Source organism: Lissotriton helveticus, chromosome 2_1 (genome assembly GCF_964261635.1).
Source record: "Lissotriton helveticus chromosome 2_1, aLisHel1.1, whole genome shotgun sequence".
Classification (NCBI taxonomy): Eukaryota; Metazoa; Chordata; class Amphibia; order Caudata; family Salamandridae; genus Lissotriton; species Lissotriton helveticus.
Window position 1 is genome coordinate 1,903,735,669 of NC_136059.1, and position 22,947 is coordinate 1,903,758,615.

Sequence of the window (22,947 nt, forward strand, 5' to 3'; positions counted from 1 at the left end):
AAGTACGTGCAGCCCCCAGTGTGGAGGAATGGTTGTTTGATGTGCGAAATAGAGCGGTGCAGAGGTTGTGGCTACAGTCACACAAGAGTGATTGGCAAACCTATACCGCTTTGATATTTATTTATTTATTTATTTATTGATGACATTTGTAAAGTGCATCAAATGCCCAAGGGCGTCTCGGCGCTGTGAACATGGCAGAGAAGAGGGGAGAGTTATTGATTGAACAGCCAGGTTTTTATTTTTCTCCTGAAAGCTAACAGAGTGGGACTGGATCTAGTATCCAAATCAAGAGAGTTCCAAAGGTTGGCTGTGGAAACAGTGAAACGGCGATCGCCCCAAGAAGCCATTTTGGTGTGCGGTATGGACATCAACAGGGCGTTGGTAGATCGTAGGGGTCGGTTGGGAACATGGAAGGCTAAGGAGTTAAGGAGAAATCGGGGTCCTTGCTTGCGTGAGGCTCTATAAGCGATGCATAAAGCCTTGAATTTGATGCATTTTTTTACTGCAAGCCAGTGGTAGCTTTTGATGATATGGGCAATGTGTTTGAACTTAGGAGTTCCCGAAAGCATTCTTGCTGCCGCGTTCTGCACCGACTGTAGTTTACGGAGGACTTGTTGCTGGGCATTGATAAAGAGTCAGTTGCAATAATCCAAAGAGGACATTACGAAAGCTGTGACCAATGTTTTTCCTGAGTTGGGGGGGAGAAAGGGAAGGATTTTTTTTATGGTTTTCAGTTTGTAAAAGGAGGATGAGATGATAGTGTTGGCATGAGCGGCAAAGGTGAGTTTGTCGTCAAGTAGAATGCCTAGGTTTCTAACCTTGGTAACAGGGTTAGGCGGGGGACCTAACTCTGTGGGCCACCAGAAAATGGGCCAGGTCGGGCTGAGCTTGCCAAAATCATGACTTCAGTTTTTTGAGAATTCAATTTTAAACAATTTGTAGCCATCCAATCGCTAATGGCGATCATGCCATGCTGGAGGTTAGCCGCTACTTTCTGTCCGTTGTTTTTTATGGCCAGGACCAGCTGGGTGTCGTCCGCGTAGGACAATAATTCTAGAACAAGCAATTCCAATGCAATAGGTCCAGCGTTTATGTGAGTTTGAGCTATTGGCATTGTAAATGACAATGCCTTTTATTTATATTTTGTTTTTTAAAACAAATAAAAGGCATTGTCATTTACAATGCTAATATCTTAAACTCTCGCAAATACGAGACCTATTGCATTCCAAATGCTTGTTCTTAGAGATTCCGTTTTAGTTTTTTCTAAGCGCTCCAATTTCTGTAAACTCTGAATGTTCATTTGTTTTCCATCTCACAATTTTTTTACTGTCTCTCAGCACTTGCAGTTCGGCCCTGTTTTAAGCTCCTGTCAGTACTGATCTGATTCTCAGCACTGCCGATGTTTGTAAAAGCACCCTATGCCACGCTTTCACTTTAATGGTGGCCACGCCCGGTGCATAGCAACCATTATAGTGAAAGCGCTGTATGGGGCGCTTTTACAAAAAAAAAGCATTTGTTTGTCAAGTTGACAAACAAAAGCTTCATTTCAAGAGCTTGTGAGCCACACCATAGGTTCGGGACCTGAGGGGCACCACTTGGGGGTCAGGAACTCAGTGCAGCTGGGTCTAGTTACTGGCTGGTGAGCCTTTTATGTCCCTGAGGCTCAGATCAGGAGGCCAGCAGACTAGCCCTTTAAGTCACTCTGGGGTCCTGGGTGTAAGATGAAGTTGCAGGTCCAGTTCTTCTTCCCCAGGTAAGAGGGCAGCAGGCCAGAACAGCAGGGCTGCACTTCCTTTTAGAGCAGCAGTCTAGCAAAGTGGCAGTTCTTGTAGCAGCACAGCAGTCCTTCTTCCTGGCAGAGTATCCACTGGTCCAGAAGGGTACTGAAGAGTTGGTGTATGTGGTCCTTCTTTCATAAACAGTTGTGCCCTTTAAGTGGAGAGAAGCTTCTAGAGGCTTCTCTTTGAGTGCACAGATGCCCTGCCTTCCTGGCTTCAGACTAACTACAGGGTGTATGCAGCCTTTTGTGCAGAGACAAGACACAGCCTATCCAAGTGTAAGTAGGTTTATGCCCAGCTCCTCCATCTCATCCTGACACTGATTGCCCATCCAGTCACACCTACGCTCCTTTTATATGTGGCTGTCTAGGAGGATTACACAAAGCCCAACTGTCACCCACACCCAGTCACGTGACCCAGAGACATGTAGCAGTTACCAAATGGCAAAGGCAAGAAGATGTAAACTTTCTAAAAGTGACATTTTCCGAATCGTAAATTGAAATCCAAATTAACCATGTTAGGATTTTAAATTAGGATTTCGGAGACATCAAACATGATCTGGTTATCTTTTAGGGCAACTCCAATGTTATGGGAGCGATAGGTATTGCAGTAGTGAAAAGCGAATTTAAGAGGTTTTCACTACCATGGCATGTAAAATTTAAAAGAACATGTCCTACTTTTTAAATACATTGCACCCTGCCCTTGGGGCTGCCTGGGGCCTACCTTATGGGTGACTTATACGTATTAAAAAGAAAGGTTTGGGCCTGTCAAAAAGTGTATTTTGCCAGGTCGAAATGGTGGTTTAAACTACACACAGAGGCTCTGCGATGGCAGGCCTAAGACATGTTTAAAGGGCTACTTAAGTGGGTGGCACATTCTGTGCTGTATTTGCATATGGCTGGGTCCAAACTGTGGTGGTGTGGTGAGCAAAAGAATGATGGATTAAACCCAGATCCTTGTGACTGGGGTGAATATTTGCATTGTCCAGCATTCCGTCCATCAACTGTTTCTTTTGCTTATGTCGCTCTAAGTGGGAAGGGTATGCCCAGACCTGGGTCCTATGCTCACTACACCACTGGATTCAAGCTAGCCTGGCTGATGAAGGGTGATGCCCTGAAACCGGTCCCAGGATGCTTGTTTCTGGTCCAGGGAGGACCTGGCCTGGCAGTTAGGGTTGGACTGTTCCCATAAGGAACAGGGTCAAGACTGATTTGCATTTGGCTGGGCCCAAACTGGGGTGGTGTGGTGAGCAAAAGAATGATGGATAAACCCAGATCCTTGTGACTGGGGGTGAATGTTTGCATTGTCCATCGTTCCGTCCATCAATTGTTTAAATTGAACATGCCAATTAGGTACACTCCAATGTAACCATGTTTTAGGGAGAGAGCACAAGCACTTTAGCACTGGTTAGCAGTAGTCAGTGCACAGAGTCCTGGGGCCAGCAAAAATTAGTTTAGCATGGGGGCACTAGGTGGCGCACGTGCAAGATGGCCGCACAAACGTGAGGCTCCCGCAGCTTGGCGCCAAAGATCCGTTATTAATCTTGCCCATATACATCTGAAAAAGTGATGACTGCAGCAATCGGGAGTCCAACGACAGCTGTAACTCCGGCGCAAGTTTGAACCTGGCAGCACCCTCCTGGCAGCAGCTACAAGACCATTCTTGCCACACCGCCGCGGTCGCCTGAGCTGTCTGGAGTGGCTGATCGGCGCCCAACACTATGCGAGGCCCGTGGCTCCCACGTGGTGGCTGGGCCTCCATGACAGAAATCGGAGGGGGAGCCCTGCGCCGGGAGAAAGTGAGGCAGTATCGCACAGCTCTTCACCACAACAAGGCAAGCACGACTCCTGACGCCAAACGATGGTGACATTGGGGAAAAACTCAAATGGAGCCCCGGAAAACGAGAATGCAGTAAGAGGCGGGATGCATCGGTTCGGCCCGAAAATCCCACACTCCCCTCTCCTGGACACAACGGACAGCCACACCAGTAATTAATGCGCTCCACAGTGCAATGCGCAGGACTACTCTGAGGGGGCCTTATTCATAATTGAGGGACGATCTGCATCTAAAAGCTGTCACTGCACAGCATAAACACTGTACTGCTGCCATCTACGCTTCACACTTTAAAGAGGGGGCACACGTACGGCGCTGGGCTCCCCTTGCCCATTACCGACACAGCCAGTGTCATATGCCTAAACCGTGAAAAGGGTCAGGACACAACGGTCACAGGATTTGCATATCCGGGGGGTGCGGACACCTGGTGAAGCACAAAAGCTACGCTCTGACCATAGCCTCAACATCCGAATAGTGAGCGCCCCTGCTGCATGTTTCCAGAGGCGGTACCCCTGCAGACATAACTGGCCCCCATAGAAATAGACTGTGACGATCCAAGTAAAGGGCATATGTAATAAATGGTACAGGTGAACGGTCGACCCAAAACCATCTAGCTCAAAGACCGGTACGCCCCCCACTCCCAACCGGGCCAGGGAGTGTATCTGTCAGTACTGAAACCGTAATACAAACGAGGAACGACATCACTACGGCCTGCAATGAAGCACCCTGCTGAGGCCCACGATGGGGAAACCAGACACAAGACAACCACGACTTACATTTGAGGCCAAGAAAAGTAATCGCCTACAACAGGAAGAACAAGGAGCGACCGGGGGGGATTCCGCTCAAGAGTCTTCCACCATGCAAAACGAGGACATGGAAACTATCCTACAAGAGGTCAGACAGGGATTCAACACCAAAGCTGAAAAAATGGATAGCATGTCAACGCGGATGGACGCTATTGTTCATAAGCTAAAGGGTCACGAGGAAAGCATCAAGGAGGCAGAGCGCCCCATCTCGGACACTGAAGACACCACCTCTCAGGTTAAAACACATGTCACACAAATGGACAAACTCTTGAAACTAATAGCGTCCAAGAATGAAGACTTGGAAGCGAGAAGCAGGTGTAATAATATTTGCGTCCTTGGTATTCCGGAAAGCACCAACACCAGAAAAATGGAAGAGTACATTGAAAGATGTTGCTGTCACCCATAGGTGCAGAGTCCTTTTCATCTCAGTTCATCGTTGAGCGTGCACACCGCACCTTGGGACCACAGCCGCCACCGGGGGCACGCCTCGGCCCATTATTGCAAGACTCATGAATTATAGAGACTGGGACGTCGCACTTCGTGTGGCAAGGAACAAAAAACAGCTGAACTTCGATGGCATCACCTTTACTAAATACCCGACTTCACAGCGACAGTGCAGGAAGAACAATGCAAATTTACACCCGCAAAACAAAAACTGCGACAGGCCCAAATAGATTATGCACTGCTTTACCCAGCGTATCTCAGGATTACTCACCAAGGCAAGCAGATCTTCTTCACCAAACCACAACAGGTGGATGAATTTTTAAAACATCTTAAACGCACCAACCGAAATCCTGGTTCATCTAATACATCTCCCAGACCCACCTCCCCGATCAAAGAGACTGATCCGCATTGAACACTTGCCAATTACCAACCACGCGGCCAAGAGAAACAACAAACGATGGCGGCATCCGGAGAGTCCTACCTTACAAAAATTCTCCAAATGATTTACTCTGTACATTACGACATAATGAGGTGACATTATGGGTTTTTGCTCTAATGATGCGCCAAGAACCCTCTGCTCTCTCTGAGATCATTCACACCACCCACCATGATCTCTGACGGCGAGGGGTACCCATGCCAGCACCTAGGGGTTCCCCCCAGCGGGCAATCCCCCACTTTTTTCAGCTGCATAATATGCGCAGCATATATCTGTTGTTATTGGGAATTAGGGTGGGGGTGGGGAATGCACTACTGGCATATTGGGGTTGCTTTAGTGGGAGGGGGAGGTTTTTTTTTCTTCAGTTATAGCACATTCACAGCACAGCAGAATAGTCCAAAATGTAGTTCCATATCTGATATCACATTCACTGAGCAACTATTGAGCCACTTACTGCACACATCCTGGACCCATGACTGACGCAATATCTTCCGGGAAAATTAAAATCAAAATCCTCACTTGGAACGTCAGAGGGCTACGAGACCCAAGGAAACAGCACCAAATGCTAGCCTATTCAGATAGGCACCAAACCAACATAGCGATGCTACAAGCAACCCATATTAATCCCACCCACAATAAAAACTTTGCACATAAATGGGCTGACCACAGAGTCTTTTCATCATATTCATCATATGCTAGAGGGACGGCCATCATCATTAAAAAACGTACACCATTTGCTCTGGCCGGTGCAATCAGCGACCCTGGCGGGCGTTACTGCCTCACAAGGGGACGACTAGGCACAGATTCTGTAACGCTTGCATGTTTTTATGGCCCCAATGTAGACAACCTGGATTTCTTCATGACCGTATGGGGCAAGATTGTGGAGACAGGCTCCACTCACATAATTTGGGGGGAGATTTTAATGTAGCACATGATCCTTCCATCGACCGATCCAACCCTGCCCCACATTACTACACGAAGTCCTGCACAGCCATACAAGGTATAACCAAGGATAACTACCTCATCGACGCATGGCGACACCTACATCCTCACAAACAAGAAGGTACACACTTCACAGCACAGGCGGCATTGTGGGGGCGTCTGGATTACTGGTTTCTTTCACGGGGGCTCGGCCCTGCCATAACGAACGTCACACATTTGGCGCGCACATATTCAGACCCCTCTCCAGTCCTGCTAATGCTGGTTTTGCCAGGATACGACACCCCTCGCTGCGGATGGCAATTGCAACCCTCAATGCTATTGGATACAGTTTTCCATAGTGAATTAGAAGAAGAAATTCAAGACTTTTTCCACAGAAATAAATGCTCGGTGGAGGAAGTGGGTACCATCTGGGAGGCCTTTAAAGTTACCATCCGGAGAATTTGCATATCCAAGAGTGCAGGGGTACTTAGAGACATACAAAACACACTACAGGAACTAGAGACCGAACTAAAGGCATTAGAGACACAACTTTCTGTTGGCTCGGATGGAGAGGTCCAACGGAAAATCCGCGAGACACTCTTGGACTACATAGACACCGCAAATCGAGAAACCAAATTCAGAGGCAAATACTCGGTAGCTAGGCGTTAAGGGGAGGGAGAACGCTCTGGGAAAGCACTGGCAGAGACCATAAGAAAACCACGCTTCTCCAATTATGTCCTAGAAATAAACGGTCCGGGAGGGACACTCCACCGCGACATAGCCGACATGCTCAATATATTCATCAGGCATTACTCCTTGCTATACACTTCCACTAGAAATGACTGACTTGACCTAGATGAGTATCTTGATGAAGTAGCACTGGGATGGTTGGAGATATGCAACGTGAGTTTTTGTGCGCCCCTTTCGAATAAGATGAGATACGGGAGGCTTTAATGCATACACAGTCCGGCAAATGTAGGCATGGACGGCATACCCATCTAATTTTATAAGACATTTATAGATCAACTGGCTCCCATTCTTCACAAGGTATACGATGACTCCCTGGAATCTAATATCCTCCCCCGTCCATGCGGGAAGCACTTGTAACCTCATTGCTTAAACCCAGGAAGTCACCAACCAACTGTGACTCGTATAGACCACTTTCCCTGATTAACTGTGACACTAAAATCCTACCTAAACCCAAAGCCAACAGACTCAATCTCCTCATGGGAAAGTTGGTCCTTCCTGACCAATCAGGCTTCATACCTGGGAGGGCAACTACCCATAATTTGAGGGCCCTTTTCACAGTTCTTCATAATGTAGCGCCGGAACTTCAATTGGCTTTGGTCTTTCTAGATGCCACTAAGGCATTCGACTCAGTCGAATGGGATTATATATTCAGGGTGATGCAACACATGGGCTTCCCCCCTTTGTTTCTCTCCTGGCTAAAGCTTCTCTATCAACGATCAATGGCCAAGGTTCTTATTAATGGTCACTTATCCCAAGCTTTCGACATTTCTCGAGGCACCAGACAAGGCTGCCCCTTATCGGCCCTACTCTTCGCCCTAGCGGTAAAGCCATTAGCGGCTATATTGCGGCAACACCATCAAAACAAGGCACTGCACTGCAGTCTATGTCAGATTCTCGTATCTCTCTATGCGGATGAAATAAACGTATACATCGGAGACCCGCAGGAGAATCTCAAACCTATTTTAAGTGAATTTGTTGTATTTGGGAAGCTGTCCGATATACATATAAACTGGGAAAAATCCCATATTTTCCCTCTCACCACATCGACTATTAGATTCCCCCTAGACTTCACATTAGAATGGTGCGACACTGACCTGAGATATTTGAGTATTCGCATCTCTCGAGACAGGGAAGAGCTGATGCGCCTTAACTATGGCACCGCTATCAAACGCATCAACGACTGCGTCTCCCAATGGAGTGCATTACCGCTCTCTCTGGTGGGGCGGGCATCCCTAATCAAGATGGTTGTACTCTCGCAATTACTATATTTGGTTTTAAATATTCCCTATCACCCCGGGGGATACTTTTTCAAAACGCTGCGGACCGAAATTATCCGACTGGTATTGGGAGGTAAACAGTTGCAACTGCAGTGGAACGTCCTCATTAGACCCTATGCACAGGGAGGATTTGACATTCCTGATTTTCAGTTATATTACCTCAGTGTGCAAGCTCACCATGCTTATTATTGGATACATCCCCCACAATACATGCCGCAAGTGGCGGTGGAGCATTGGTTAGCCGACTCAATACCCATTGAGGGAATACTTTACACTGTTGTCAACCCATGGGATAAAGAGCCCACCACAATCATGAGTATGATAAAGGCCTGGAATCGTACAAGCACTATCCTGCAATGCCCCATGCTATATTCCCCATCGCTCCCCCTTGCATACCACACTAATATGCAACTCCTACAGGAGATGGCATTCCGACAACCCAGAGAATGCACCCGCATCACCACATGGGGAGATCTGTATCATGCAGGGACATTTCAAAATTCTGACCATTTTTTTCAAGAGCCCCCACCAACCCCCCTAGACGTTTTATTTTATGTACGCTCCGACAGGGCATATGCTCCATCACCCCGGAGTTCCCACAAGAGCCTCCCTGCCTCACCCCTCTACATCTGATGCTCAGTGCAACCTCTCCAAAACGGCTGGTTTCCATTATATATCACACAACACATAATCAACAGGAGAGATCCGCATGCCCCGCACGCGCATATTGGGAATCAGAACTTGGCCATGCGCTATCAGATGACCAATGGACATACTGCTGTGCGCAAACGGAACAGATCTCTGCCAGCAGAGGGCTACGCATTATGCACTTCAAATTCCTCAACTGCCTGTCCTACACTTCTGTTAAAATGCAAAAATACAAACTCAGGGAATCAGATTGTTGCGATAGACGCGGAGTCCCTGGTACAGATTTTCTACACCTAGCCTGGAACTGCCCTGGAGTACATGACTATTGGAGGCAGGTACTGGAAGTCATAAAACAGATGACAGCAATGACTATTGAGAAAACTCCCTTACTAGCATTACTGGGGTATACCCACCACATCCCTAAACCACAATGCAAATATGTCTACCTAGGACTTTTGATAGCCAAAGGACGCGTTGTATGTTGCTGGGGCAGATGGAGAGCGCCCAAATTTAAGGATTGGCTAAATGACCTAATATATTGCCAGGAACAGCTGTCCCATTATGCAGAACTACTTCCCAGCATATCACGACCCAGAGACATATGGGGACCCCTCAAAAGCTACCTCCTCACACATCCGAGGGCGGACTCTGCTGACAATATATCATCAAATGCGCCTTAAAGTTTGATCCACTAGAGACACGAGAAACAATTGTGGGGTATGTACCGGATATTATGTTTGGGAATTTTCCCTATGCCGAATCTCCAACATGTTGTTGCTTATCATTATCATATTTAGCTCTAAGGAATGACTGCCACACTGATGCTGCATTAAATAGCTAACAGTTCTACACCTATTGCACGCTATGAAACTACTGCAAATGCTCTATACAGGAGCCGATTTCGATGTCGGACGGACTCAGGGCCGTCCGACATCGGTCAGGAGCAGTAACCCACTGACCTGCTGTCGTGGGTTACGGCCCTGCTAATACGATGTGACCAAACAGGGTTCGGTCGCATTTGTATACTTCACAATGCAGGCATGCATTCCAAGCGGAACATGGTTCGGACCCCTTCTGACCCGAATCAGAATCGGCCCCACAGTGATATAATGTTAGAATTGACTACAAGATACACACAATGAATGTGTTGTACTAAGTCATTGATTATAAAATAACATACTACACCAAATGAAACAACCAATGTAAAGTATACGTATATAGCTGTGTCTTTGAATAAGTGCTTTTGTGCTCTGTATTGATTACCTTGAAAAAACAATGAAATCCTTTTTTTTTTCTAAATTATGTTGGCAAATACAGGATGTCTGATGGCAAAATTTTAGGGGGTAACCACACCAAGGATGCCAGGTCTAACACATATGGAGATTTCTTGATGTTGCATTGTAAAAACAAATGCATAAAGTGAGATAGGAAGAAATGTTACAGACATACCCCTGCCCTGACTGACCCCGGACAACGTGATTTATTAGACCAATCTATCACGCTAGAGGAAGTGGGTAAAGTGCTCTCCGATGTAAACCCAGGGGAAGCTCCAGGGCCAGATGGATTTCCAGTGGACTATTGCCATAAGTTCCACTCAGAGATCCTCCCCCTATTCTGGATCTGTTTACAGAGACAACCGTTAGAGGGAGCTTACCACTAGAGACAGACTTGGTAATAGTAGCGGACCCGCCAAATCCCGGCCCCCCTGAGATCAATGTGCACTCTATCACCCATCTCTCTTGTCAACACAGAAGTCCAAATATTTGTAGTTCCAAAGAAGGGATCAGCCTTAGCTGTTCCTCTTCCTGTGCGGCTAATCACAGCTCTGAAACCTCCATTGTCTCTGGATCAATGACACAACACCGACTTCAATTACATCGACCTACAAAATGATCGAGTCAATAATATCGTATACAGAAATATCGACAACCAATACCCAAAACTAAAATATCACAAATGTCAATAAAAAATCTCATTAGAAAAAATATTGACCCCAAAAACATTGAGAACAACATGTATTACAACAAAAATATCGATATGCATAATATCCATGATACAAACATGACAAAAAGACATATAAACTATAAAATAACATTTAAACATTAAAATAAACTATTTTCAATAATATAAACAAATAACATATTTCGAACATAAAAAACAAACACTAACAAAATTAATTAAAATATTATTAAAACTAAAACACAAACAAATATGCCTAAAAATCAAAAACAAATAAACAAATAAACACTACAACATAAAGAAAATTACCACTATCAAAAATAAACACACAAATATACATAACATATAAAAAAATATATAAAAACATTTTAAACAAACATTTTTATTATATTACTAAACAAAATAAAAACGAACATTAAATAAACGTAATTAACATTAAACAAATTAAATTATAACGGCCCAAAAAATTCTAAAATAGCTATCTTATTCCACGAATTTAAACAACACCAACACAAACCAATAGAAAACCCTAAATAATGAAATAAACACTATAAAAGCAATTATTAATTAAATGTAAATGTAAATGTAAATGTACAGGAATTTATATAGCGCAAATCACCGAGCGGTTTCTAAGCGCTTGCTTAGGGAACCCGTCCTGGTATTCCCCTGTGAGATAACCCCGGCAGGGTATCCGCAAGGTGAAAGCCAGGCATCCCGCCGCGAGGGGCCGTTGTGGAGATTAAGCAAGCTATTGCCCAGAGTCGCAGAGTGTGAACCCATGAATCAAGTAGGCACCGGAGCGAGAATTGTCGAGTCCATGGACATTTTAGGACTCAAGACCCCGCCGAGCCGGGAATTGAACCCTGGTCCCGGGCTGACTTCTGCTTCCAGGTCTGCCTCCTCCAACCAGTGAGCCACACTTCTCCAATTAACCCAAAATGTACTGGGGAAACAGGTGATATACATAGTTAATCAATCAGGTTCATGCGCAGATGTTCAACCAGATATTTCAAGTAGACTCTTGGTCGTGATCCAGCCGGCAGCTCTTCTTCTTAGGTCTTTAAATTGTCCTGACAATATGCCATATCACGGAGCCATTGACAAACCATAGGGGTGTCCTTACTATCCCAACACAACGATACCCTACATTTAGCAAGAAGCAAGGCAATCTTGCAAAATGTACGTTTAGTTGCTCGAACATTGCACAATAGCCCCAATAGACATGTACGACTTGAGCAGTCAATTGCAACACCCACCATCTCGCTCAGTGTCTTAGTAACCTTTTCCCAATATTCCCGTATTGGTGAACAGCACCATGCAAGATGCAGGAAGTCTGCCGATTCAGTTCCACAGTGTTTACATCACGCATCCTGACGCAAACCATATCTTTGGATTCTAGCTGGAGTGTAATAGGTTTTATATTTTGGAAAGCAGGGGACCCCTACAAATATATAGTTTGCTATACGTAGGGAAATGATATCGCGTTAGGAAAGTGAAAACTATAGCAAAACATTCAATTAATTACTGCCAAAGCTCTCCCTTATTCATACTCCAAACAAAATGATAACTGCATAAATTATATATAGGATTAGAGTCAAGGTTTCTTTCTTTTATATGAAAAACATTTTTTAGTTTTTTCCCATAACAATTAGTTCTTTTTTCAAAGTTTTTTTATATATATATAAAAAAAATTTAAAACATGGTATTTTATTCTTCATCTGATTCTTCATAGTTCAAAAATCATATATATAGAATATACACATTCAGTACATTAACTAGACAAATGACAGTAGAACCGGTCAATGTTCTTTATAAAGTAGGCAAAGCGGTGAATTAGGACTACGCGCGTTTCGGCATTCGCCTTCGTCAGGTGACCGTCTTTCGCACACACACGAGACAAATTATACAAGCACACATATATTGGATGACAAAAGGAGGGATTCCTATACAGCTGGGCTGCAATTGTTTTTTAAAATCTCAGTGAGTCTTCTAGTTTATTCGATTCTGTGATTATGAAGGACCTGCATATAGTCCTCACAGTATTCGTAAACTGCTGTGTCTTAGCATTCCTGAGAGTTTTCACAAACTGCAAATCAGAGGACAACGGCTGCCTTTAATTTGTATCTATGGCGGCTGAGTCTCGAGAGTTCCGATAAATCTGTTCTGAAACAGTGACGCTAAAGGTGGCTTTAAGTTCTCAGTTTTTAAAAAGTGTATAAATGATTCTTGGGGACGCCCAAAACACTTTTTGCTACCTGGGAGAGACGAAGGACCCACAGACTCACGGAGCTGCCCTGCCTGCTCTTTTCTCTCGGGATACCGCTGCTTCCGCTACTGCTCGCCGCACCCGCTTCGCGGGTGCCGCTTCGCGGTCAGCAGCGAGGGGCTAAGGCTGGAAGGCTGTTGGGCGGTTTGAATATCAGCAAGGAGGACTGAACCATCTACAGAGGGCGTGTGCAAGCAGGGATTCGGAAGATCAAGAGAGTCCCTCCGCCGCTCAGGTGTGCACGGCCGCGCCCCCAGTGAGACACGCCCCCCACCTGCAACGACCATTACTTAACAGGTTGCTTGGCGTTCAGCGGGACGCGAGCGGGACGCCGAGCGAAGCCCGGGCAAAGGGCGGGCAGTCTGTGGCAGTCAGGGGTTGTCAGAGGCTGGGCTGGGCCACCCCCCCTTCATCTACCATCTTTAGTGCCAGAGTTACTGGCTCCTTTGGGGGTTTAGAGGCCCAAATGTCTACCCGTTCTGGGAAAGCCCTGAGGGGTGGGGGAGAGGGTGCTGCTGGGAGTTCTATGATAGGCACTCTGGACAAATTCATCACAAGAGTAGCTGCTGTCATTGAAAAGGAGATTGTGATGATGGAACGCCGCCTCTCACAAGATTCCTTCCCGGCCAGACAATCTTCGTTAGGAGCAGTGGCACATGCCCTGTCCCCAACCTTTACCTATCCTGCCTCCCCTACTCCTGGGATTTTGTTTGAGCAGCCACGGATTGCTGCAATAGGGGCAAACATTGATAGGTTGGAAAGCATGGTAGCACAATCCCTGCCCACTAGTTCCAGTCCAGCGGTTTTAGGACCCCATCTACTACACCCCCAAGCACTCCCACCGGCCAGGTGTGCCAATTGCCCCCTCAGGTCCTTTCCCCGGCTTCTAACCCGTCGTGTTTGGCACGTGTCTCCCTGGTTCGTACTAAGAGAAAAAGGGTTACTAGTACACAGAAGGGTAGCTTTATATCACTTCATAAGCGCCCGAGGAAGTATGTCCCAAGAGGCCGTGCCCTACCAAATAGCTGTAGATCTGCCACACCGACCATTGATCCAACCGGAGGAAATGATCCCCTGGTAATTGTGGATGGAACTTCACAGGCAAACTCCATCACCCCTGCACCATCAGCAGCTCCCCACGAAGTGCCTTCCCCTAAGCTCATTGAGAAGCTGGTTAAGTCCTTATTGGTCCCGCTTATCGACCAAGTTTAGAGTCTGGGGGATAGGCTCGATAGGTTTGAACAGACCTCCCGGGATAACTTCTTTTCCCTGAAAACTCTTATTAAACTACAGACTAAATCTAGGGAGGACAATGCGGGTGGGAATGTAGGGAAGGGGGATTTAGGGGGCTCTATCCAGGCAACACCACCGTTAACGTCTGTATCTGCCTTAGCAGTAGGGAAGGACTCGGTAATTGGTTCCGAGACCCCTGCTACTGTAAAATCGGGAACCATAACTCATACTGTCCAGGTCCATGCTAGTACCCCCCCGATAGCGAGGAATGCAAAGTCCAAACCTGACCAAAAGAAGTTGCAAGTGGAAGGGGCTCTTACTAAGCCAAAACGACCGGCTCTCCAAACTGTTGATGCCAGGGTAGCTACCCCGGTCCTAAAGGCACATGCAGCAATGAGCCATCCTGGAGCCCCTCCCCCTGCGGCCTTACCGCAGAAGGTGGCCCGAAAATGTCCCCCAGTCAATCTCCCCCCAGAGTGTCATCCATACGTTGTCGTCCTCATTAATGTTCCCGTCTTGAAGGACGCCCAGTTAGAAAACCACCAGGCACTGAAGAATAAAACCATCCACTTGCTTAAAGCCAACAGACCCCTTCCTATGGGTGTGGATGGGCTGATTCTTGGAATGTGTAGGGTAGGATGGATTGGACAGGGAAAGAAATCGTTTGAGGGTGATTGTGTGGTAGTCAACTTTCAAGACATGAGAGCTGCTCATGCAATATGTAACCCAGAGCAGGCTACGGGTGGACCAGGTATTGATGTGGTTGACCTAACATTCTTTTACCCACGGCCGGCTATGAAATGTCCTGGCAATCTCCCTGTGGCTACCTACCAAAACACCTCTGGCAGCCAATGGCATCCTGCAATACCCTTGTTCCAGCCGCATGCGGTATGGCCGAGGTCGATCTGGGCCCCCAGGGGGTACTGACTTGCTGATTCTCTTGGGGAGGTTCGGGGGGATTTAAAAATTGTTGGAGCTCACCACCCATCCCTAAAGTTGACGGGTTCACCTACCGCAATAAGGAAGCAGGTAGCCCTAATGGCTAGTCGGGAATCAGGTGTGGGGTGGGACCCAGAGGAAGTTGTTATTGACCACCCCATTTTGCCAGAGGCAGGTTCGGACAGCACCGTCGCGTCCAGTAGCGCTGCAGCTGTGACGGATCCATCTATTAGGGTTTTCAGCTGGAACGTGGCCGCATTAGATAGGAAGTTGGCCCTACCTGACTGGAATGCTCTTGTGGAGGAATACTCCATTTGTGTGTTCCAGGAGACTTGGAGTAGGGAGCCCCTACACAAGGCGGGTTACTCATCCCACTATACACCTGCTGTTTACCCGGAATCAGGCAGGGGTCGTCCTTCGGGAGGCCTCCTTATTTGGGTATCTTCCTCCCTTAACTGTAGGGTAGAGGAGCACCAAACTAATTGTCCGGATCTCCTTAATATCACTTTAAAGAATTCCAGGGGTCGAGTCATTCTTAACATCTTCAATATTTATGCGCGGGGCATAAAGGAAGGTAGACAATCACCCACTATAGCTCTTTTAGAGGGCTTGCTTAGATGTTCCCCCCACAAGCTATGTACCATGGTCGCGGGCGACCTTAACTGTACGTTTGAGCCTCTTGGCTCAGAAGTCACTCAAGACCAGGAGGAGGAAGACTATAGGAGGGGGATACCGGCTCTAGAGCTTAGCCCAATCAAGAGATGGACGGAAGTGGCACTTCAGGTCAATTCTCTTACCATGGAATTTGACCTGAGGGCCCTCAATGGAAGGACTAGATCCGACAAAGTGGGAGCTCATACGTACAATAGGCCTAACCACACGTCAAGAATTGACTACATTTTGCTTGACGTCCACCTATGGAGCTCGGTGGCAGATATGGAGATTATATCCTCCGTTGAGAGCGATCATAACCTGCTCTCTCTTGCCTTGTCTCCTGGGCGGTTTGAGGGCATAGGGGGTTTGCCTGTATGTGTTACTGTTCCCGGTGAATCAGTTGTCTCGAACTGTGGCAGACGGCTGAAGTGGGCTACGCTCACGCTCTCGGTTGAGAAGATGTCCATCATAACGCAGCTTCTAGCCACAGCCTCAGACAATTTGGATTCCCTTGAGGGTGGGCCGGTGAAGCTGTTCGATCGGTTCTGTAATCTTACTCAGGCCATAAGTAACTTGTTTATTGTTCCATCCAGTCATAATGGGAGGAAGATACGCCCCCGGAAAAGACAGGGATGGTTTAACCACAAGTGTAGGGTAACTAAGACACTGCTTGTCGAAGCAGTGAAATCCAAGTCCCAAATAAGGATTAGGGAGGCCAGAAGGTTGTACTCACAATGTTTGAAACTTGCCAAAAAGGAATGGGAGGATAACTTTTGGCAGGATCTCTTGGCCATAAGTCGAGGGAGAGACGCCAAAGGTTTTTGGGACCTGGTGGGCAGTAGGAATCGCCCTGATGACACCTTGAGGACCTGCACGATTCCAGCCCAGACTTGGTTCAACCACTTTAAGGCCCTATATTCAGCTGTAGAAGGGCCACTTGACGACCCATTTTCCCTTCCCCCATTTTCATTGGATGGAGCCACTGACCCCTTTACTGTACGGGAGGTTGCGAACGTGATTAAATCTCTGATACCCCTGAAAGCAGCTGGTCCTGATGGGCTGCCAGGGGATCTCCTCCGAGCCTATCCGGGTGAATGGGGCACACTGATTTCTGCTCTTTTGAATGCCATCTTAGAGGGAGGTCCTGTCCCTGAGTCTTGGAGAGGGGCAGAGGTAGTCCCAATTTTTAAAAAGGGCTGTCGGGACCAACCGGGGAACTATAGGCCAATAAGCCTCATCGACTCAACCCAGAAGGTGGCGGGAAAAGCGATTTTGGGGAGGATTCTTCACTGGGTGGATGAAAACCACATATTGTCCGACTTGCAAGCAGGCTTTCGTTCCGGTACAGGAACTATTGAGCAAGTGTTCAGACTATTGCTTCTACACTGGAAGGTGGTGGAACTGGGCAAAGGCAGTCTTTACCTGGCCTTTATAGACTTAAAGACTGCCTTTGACCTCGTTCCTAGGGAGGAACTCTGGAGGGTCCTGCAGGGTCTCTGGCTGCCCCCTTATATTCTACTGCTTCTCATTAAACTACATAACGACAACTATGCCCAGGTGCGATGGGGACAGAATGGGGAAAAGACCGATAGGATCCCGGTGAACAGGGGTGTCCGACAGGGTTGTGTACTAGCTCCCACACTATTTTCCCTGTATGTGAATGGTGTGGTAGAGCACCTGCTTGAAGAACCAGCAGACGCCCCCTCCTTGGGGGGCGTGAGGATCCCAACCCTGTTGTTTGCGGACGACACCCTTCTCATCTCAAAGACTCCCCAGGGCCTCCAAAAGCTTTTGAACCGCTTTCAGGACTTTTGCACAAAAAGAGTGTTGGTTATTAACGTGGACAAAACTAAATATTTGATCATGCACCCTCCACGCAAGCTTGGTCGTCCTCCAGTACTGAATTCTGTTCCCCTCGAGAGAGTCTCAGAATTTGATAACTTGGGGATTCACATGAGTGATGTCATGAGCTGGTCACCCCATATTAACAAAATGACCCTCAGTCACAAAAGAGTGGGGGGAGCATTGTTGAACGAGTACCGCAACTCTTCTAAGCAATGTGTAGCTCCAGTAATTGACATTTACAAAGCTAGAGCTGTCACGGCATCTCTCTACGGGGCTGAGCTATGGGGCCTTGGTAATTCGGAGGCTCTATCCAAGGCTGAGAACAAATTTCTGAAGGACCTTTTGGCCATTCCGCTGAGCACTCCAACAGTTCCGGTGCTTTTGGATGCGGGTTGTAAATCAATTAAGGACCAGGCTCGCCTCCGGCCCCTTCTTTTATGGGCTCGCCTGTGGAGGGTTCCCGAATTGAAAACATATGCGGACGGGCTGTCAGAGGTGATGGGAATGGGCGGCTGGCATAAGATCAAATGGCTCAGAGACATCAAAAATCTCCTGGGAGACCTAGGTCTGGGGTCTTGCTGGACTACACAATCTGCCCCGCCGAAGGCGACCCTGAAAAAACTATACTGGGAGTGGGTCTCTGCCCAGCTCATCAGCAATCCACGTCACTGCAACTCCACCGCAGCCTACTTGAAAATAAAAGACGTTGTTGCCTTTGAGCCCTACTTGGACTTAATTACAATTTCTGCTGACCGGGCACTTTATATTAAATTTAGAGTAGGCACCTTATCGTTAGGAGACCTGCTCTCAAGATGGAATATGCCCGCGCAGGTTTCACCACATTGCGCTTTATGTACAACTAGGCCTGAAACTGTGGCTCATTTCTTTTTTGAGTGCCCTGATTACACCCGCCCAAGAAGTCATTGGCTCAAACCTCTCTGCAGACAACTGGGAACTCGCCAGCATATGGTGGCTTTAAGGATTTTATTAACTGACACATCCTCCCCCATAGGTTGTAGTGTGTCTAAATTCCTAAAATGGGCATGGTTGATTCGCTTAAAAAGACTGTCTATATCAATTTAATTCCTTTTTAAATAATTTATTTGTCGTACAATTAGAAATCTTTTACTCGACTTGGTTTCTAATTTGTACAGTTTTTTACGATGTGCTATTTTATATACTTTTGTAATGCTTTTATGATATTGCATATCGAAATAAAGCTATCAACCAACCAACCAAATGATTCTTCTGATAGTGGTAAATGTTGCTCGATATTATAGCGTCGAAAGTAGCAGCGGCGCTGGAAACACTCTTGTTGTGCTTCATGATAAAGAAATATATCCTCTATGGGGGTGCTGTTTCGTGGGCCGTGCCGAAAAGACTCTCTCCAGGATCGAAAATAGGTAGTAGAGGTGTAAAAGGTTTTATGCAGGTATTTGTAATGCAGTATTCTTAGATTTCCATTAGGCGTCAGCATTTCTGTAGGAGAACATGCTATCGACCACTCTTCCTCTGTAATTAAAGTATCCAGTACCTCGTTCCATCTCGCAAGTGCTCTCTGTGTTGTATTGGCTATTTCCTCTTGGACTATATTGTATAGCCAAGATACTAGGTATTGTTACTAGGTGTAGTTATTATCAGTTGCAGCGTATTTAATTGCAGAGGTTCCGCCGGGTATGTGGGATATAATTTCTTAATCGCGCCTTGGAGTCTGTGGTACGTGAAACTAAACAATTGTGTTTGATTGCTTACATAAGCCAGGTCATTTGGCATTTTAAATACCCCCTCATGATAGAGATCTCCCATAGTGTCAATGCCCACCTGTCGTAACAGTTCCATGATCATCTCTTCTCGTGTGACCGATAATTCGGGATGATGATGTAGTGGGAGAGCGGGGGTACACAACGGTAATTTACGTGCCAATCTTCCCAATTTACACCAGGCAGCGTTTGTTGCGTTTATAGTATTAATATCCTTCGAATGCAATGGTGGCCTGTGATGAGTGATTACCGCTGTTAGTGGGACAGGTAATGCGTCTCCTTCCTCTATTGCCGTGTGTGTGAGATAGGGGATCTGGTGGTACCAGTAGTGTGCATACTGCGCTTGCGCACATAAGTAGTAGAGCAAGAAATCGGGCACCTTGAAACCCCCCCGGGAATAGGGTAGTGTCAAAACTTGCAGTTCTATGCTGGCCTGTTTGCCCGCCCAGATAAGTTTGGTCACCAATGACGACAGTCTTCGAAAAACTTCAGCTGGAGGAGGGATAGGTATGTCATTAAAAAGGTAAAGGAATTTTGGCAGAATTACCATCTTAACTATAGCTAACGTATCTGCGAATGATAGGGGCAATTGTATCCAGCGACTGATTTTTTCGTCTAGTGTACTTATTGCTCTACCATAGTTAGTGCGAATGACAACCTCCGGATCACAATGGTACTATACTCCGAGATATTTCACCGGCTCTGATTGCCACTCTAAAGGAAATTCTGTAGTATGAGGGTGTGTGGAATCTGTAAGGGGGATAATCAAAGATTTTTCCCAATTGATTTGGAGACCAGATTGCCTTCCGAATTTGATATATTCACGCAATAGGGGGGCAAAATGTTGCTCCGGGTCCTGCACATAAATCATCATATCATCCGCGTATAAGGAGATATGTAAGGGCCGTTGCGGGAACTGCAGAGCCGAATAGTGATGCCCCTGTCGAATTTTACAAGCCAGTGGCTCAAGTGCCAACGCAAATAGTAATGGGGACAAAGGGCATCCCTGCCTCGTCCTTCGTGCTATGGGCATACTATCAGAAATATAGTTATTGACTAGGACACAGGCCGTTGGTTTAGTATATAACAACTGGCCCCACTGTAAAAACATGGGGGGAAACCCATCCTCTGGAGCACCGTCAGTAGATACGGCCATTCTATAGAATCGAATGCTTTGGCAGCATCTAGCATAACTGCGGCTGCTCTGGTGCTAGGTATTAAGTAATGGGAGAGCGCAAAAAGTGTCCTGGTATTGTGTGCTGTTGACCTTGCCTGTATGATCCTGATTGATCCGGGAGGACCAAGTTGGTCATGAGGGGCTTCAATCTCACTGCCAATAATTTAGCAAATATTTTGGAATCTACATTAAGTAGTGACAGTGGCCGGTAAGAGTCGCAGTACTAGGGGTTTTAGCGGGCGTAAGGAGGGCAACCAGCACAGCTTCTCTTAAGGAAGGAGGAAGTATCATCTTATCAAATGCATCACCATACATAGCAACCAAATGCGGAGCTATCAAGTCCACGAAGGCATTATAAAACTCACACGTAAACCCATCGGGCCTGGGGCCTTACCATTAGGCAGCGACTTAATGATCTCCGTGACCTCCTCCACAGTAATTGGCAAAGATAGATATTCTCTTTGCGCATCCGATAGCCATGCTATAGCTACGTCTGCTAGATAATCCACAATCTCCTCTGGTGAGGCGGTAGGTTGGGATTCAGATAATGCGCCGTATGTTTTCACAATTTCCTGCAATATACCCTGTGCGTCAGTTCGTACATCCCCGTTAGCATTTCTGACCTGTAGGACAGTTTGAGGGGCACGGCCTTCACAAATTTTCGATGCTAACACTCTACCAGGTCTTCCCCCTTCACCAAAGGCCCTAGCATTAGTTCGCCTCGCCATGTATTTAAGTTTGTCCTCTGCAAATGACTGATATTCTGAAATGACGCTCCTAATGTTCCCTAGTGTCTGCGGGCTCTGTGTAAGCTCATATTCATGCTCTAGGGATTTCAGCTTGCTCTCACATCTAGATAGTTGCCTGAGTATATCTTTCAAGATTCCTACATTTGTACTTATGCCTACACCTCGTAACGTAGCTTTAAAAGCCTCCCACAGTAAGCTAGGGTCATCAGTGGTTGTCTCATTTAGCAGAAAATAATCTGATATGGCCATGGTAATCGTGTCCATGTACACAGAGTCCGACAGCGCTTTCGCGTTGAAGCACCAGCTATAGGGGGGTGGTGCATAATACGGTATATTAATAGATGATAGTATGGGATTATGGTCAGATAGAGTCCTGGGTAGATGTTTCATAGCCTTGGTCCAAAGCATTATGTTGTTGGACCCTATCCAATAATCAATACATGACCAGCTATTGTGTGCAGCAGATGTGTGTGTTGCTTCCATACGCGCCGGATTTTGAGCTCTCCAGATATCATTTAAATGCATTTCTGACATAATATCTAGCAATTTAACCATCGCCTACCGGTGTGGCTCTGTGGTGGAACCAGATCTGTTGAGGCGCTCATTTAGTACTAGATTAAAATCCCCTCCCCATAGCATGGTCTTACCCACCACACCATGTAACTTCTGCCAGATCTCATGATAAAAGTCAGGGGCACCCGTGTTTGGGCCATATGTGTTGATAAGTGCAATTTGCTGCCCCCGAAGTTTGCCCGTAACAATGATATACCTTCCCTGAGAGTCAGCAATGGAAGCGTCAACAGCGACATTCGTTCCCTTTTTTATTAAGACTGTAACCCTTCTAGAATACGAAGAGTATGTCGAATTATGTATAGTTTCAGCCCATTTACGACCAAAGTTACTACCTGAGCGTGGGGAGATATGTGTTTCTTGTAAAAGAGCAATGTCAATATGTAATCTATCAAAGTATGCAAACATTTGCCTAATTCTTTGGGGGCTATTGAGCCCCCTAATATTCCAGGTGAGTAAGTTTAAGTGTGTGGACCTCGATTCAGCAGCAGCCATTTCGTTTATAGACAATCATACTTCAGCGCATTGTAACTATCATAAATTGCACTACCCCAATGTGATACAGTTTGTGTGGAAAAGTATATACCATTTCATGAATAACATAATCAGTGCGGATTGTAGCGATTCATCTCAAGCACTCTGGTCTGCATAACAGTTTCCCTCCCTTACCCACCCACCCACCACCCACTTTAGCATCCCAAATATGCCAAAGACAAATCCCCTCCAAAAAATACAACCAAACCATAAACTTCATGAGGAACTCCCGCGTGAGGGTCCGCCATGGCCACACAACACCATCCACGCTAGTGGATGTGGTCAGGGTTCTGATGTGAATGCAGACTAATCTTAATCAATCACAATGGAATCGTCTTTGCCATAGTTCAAACATTTTGTGAGACACT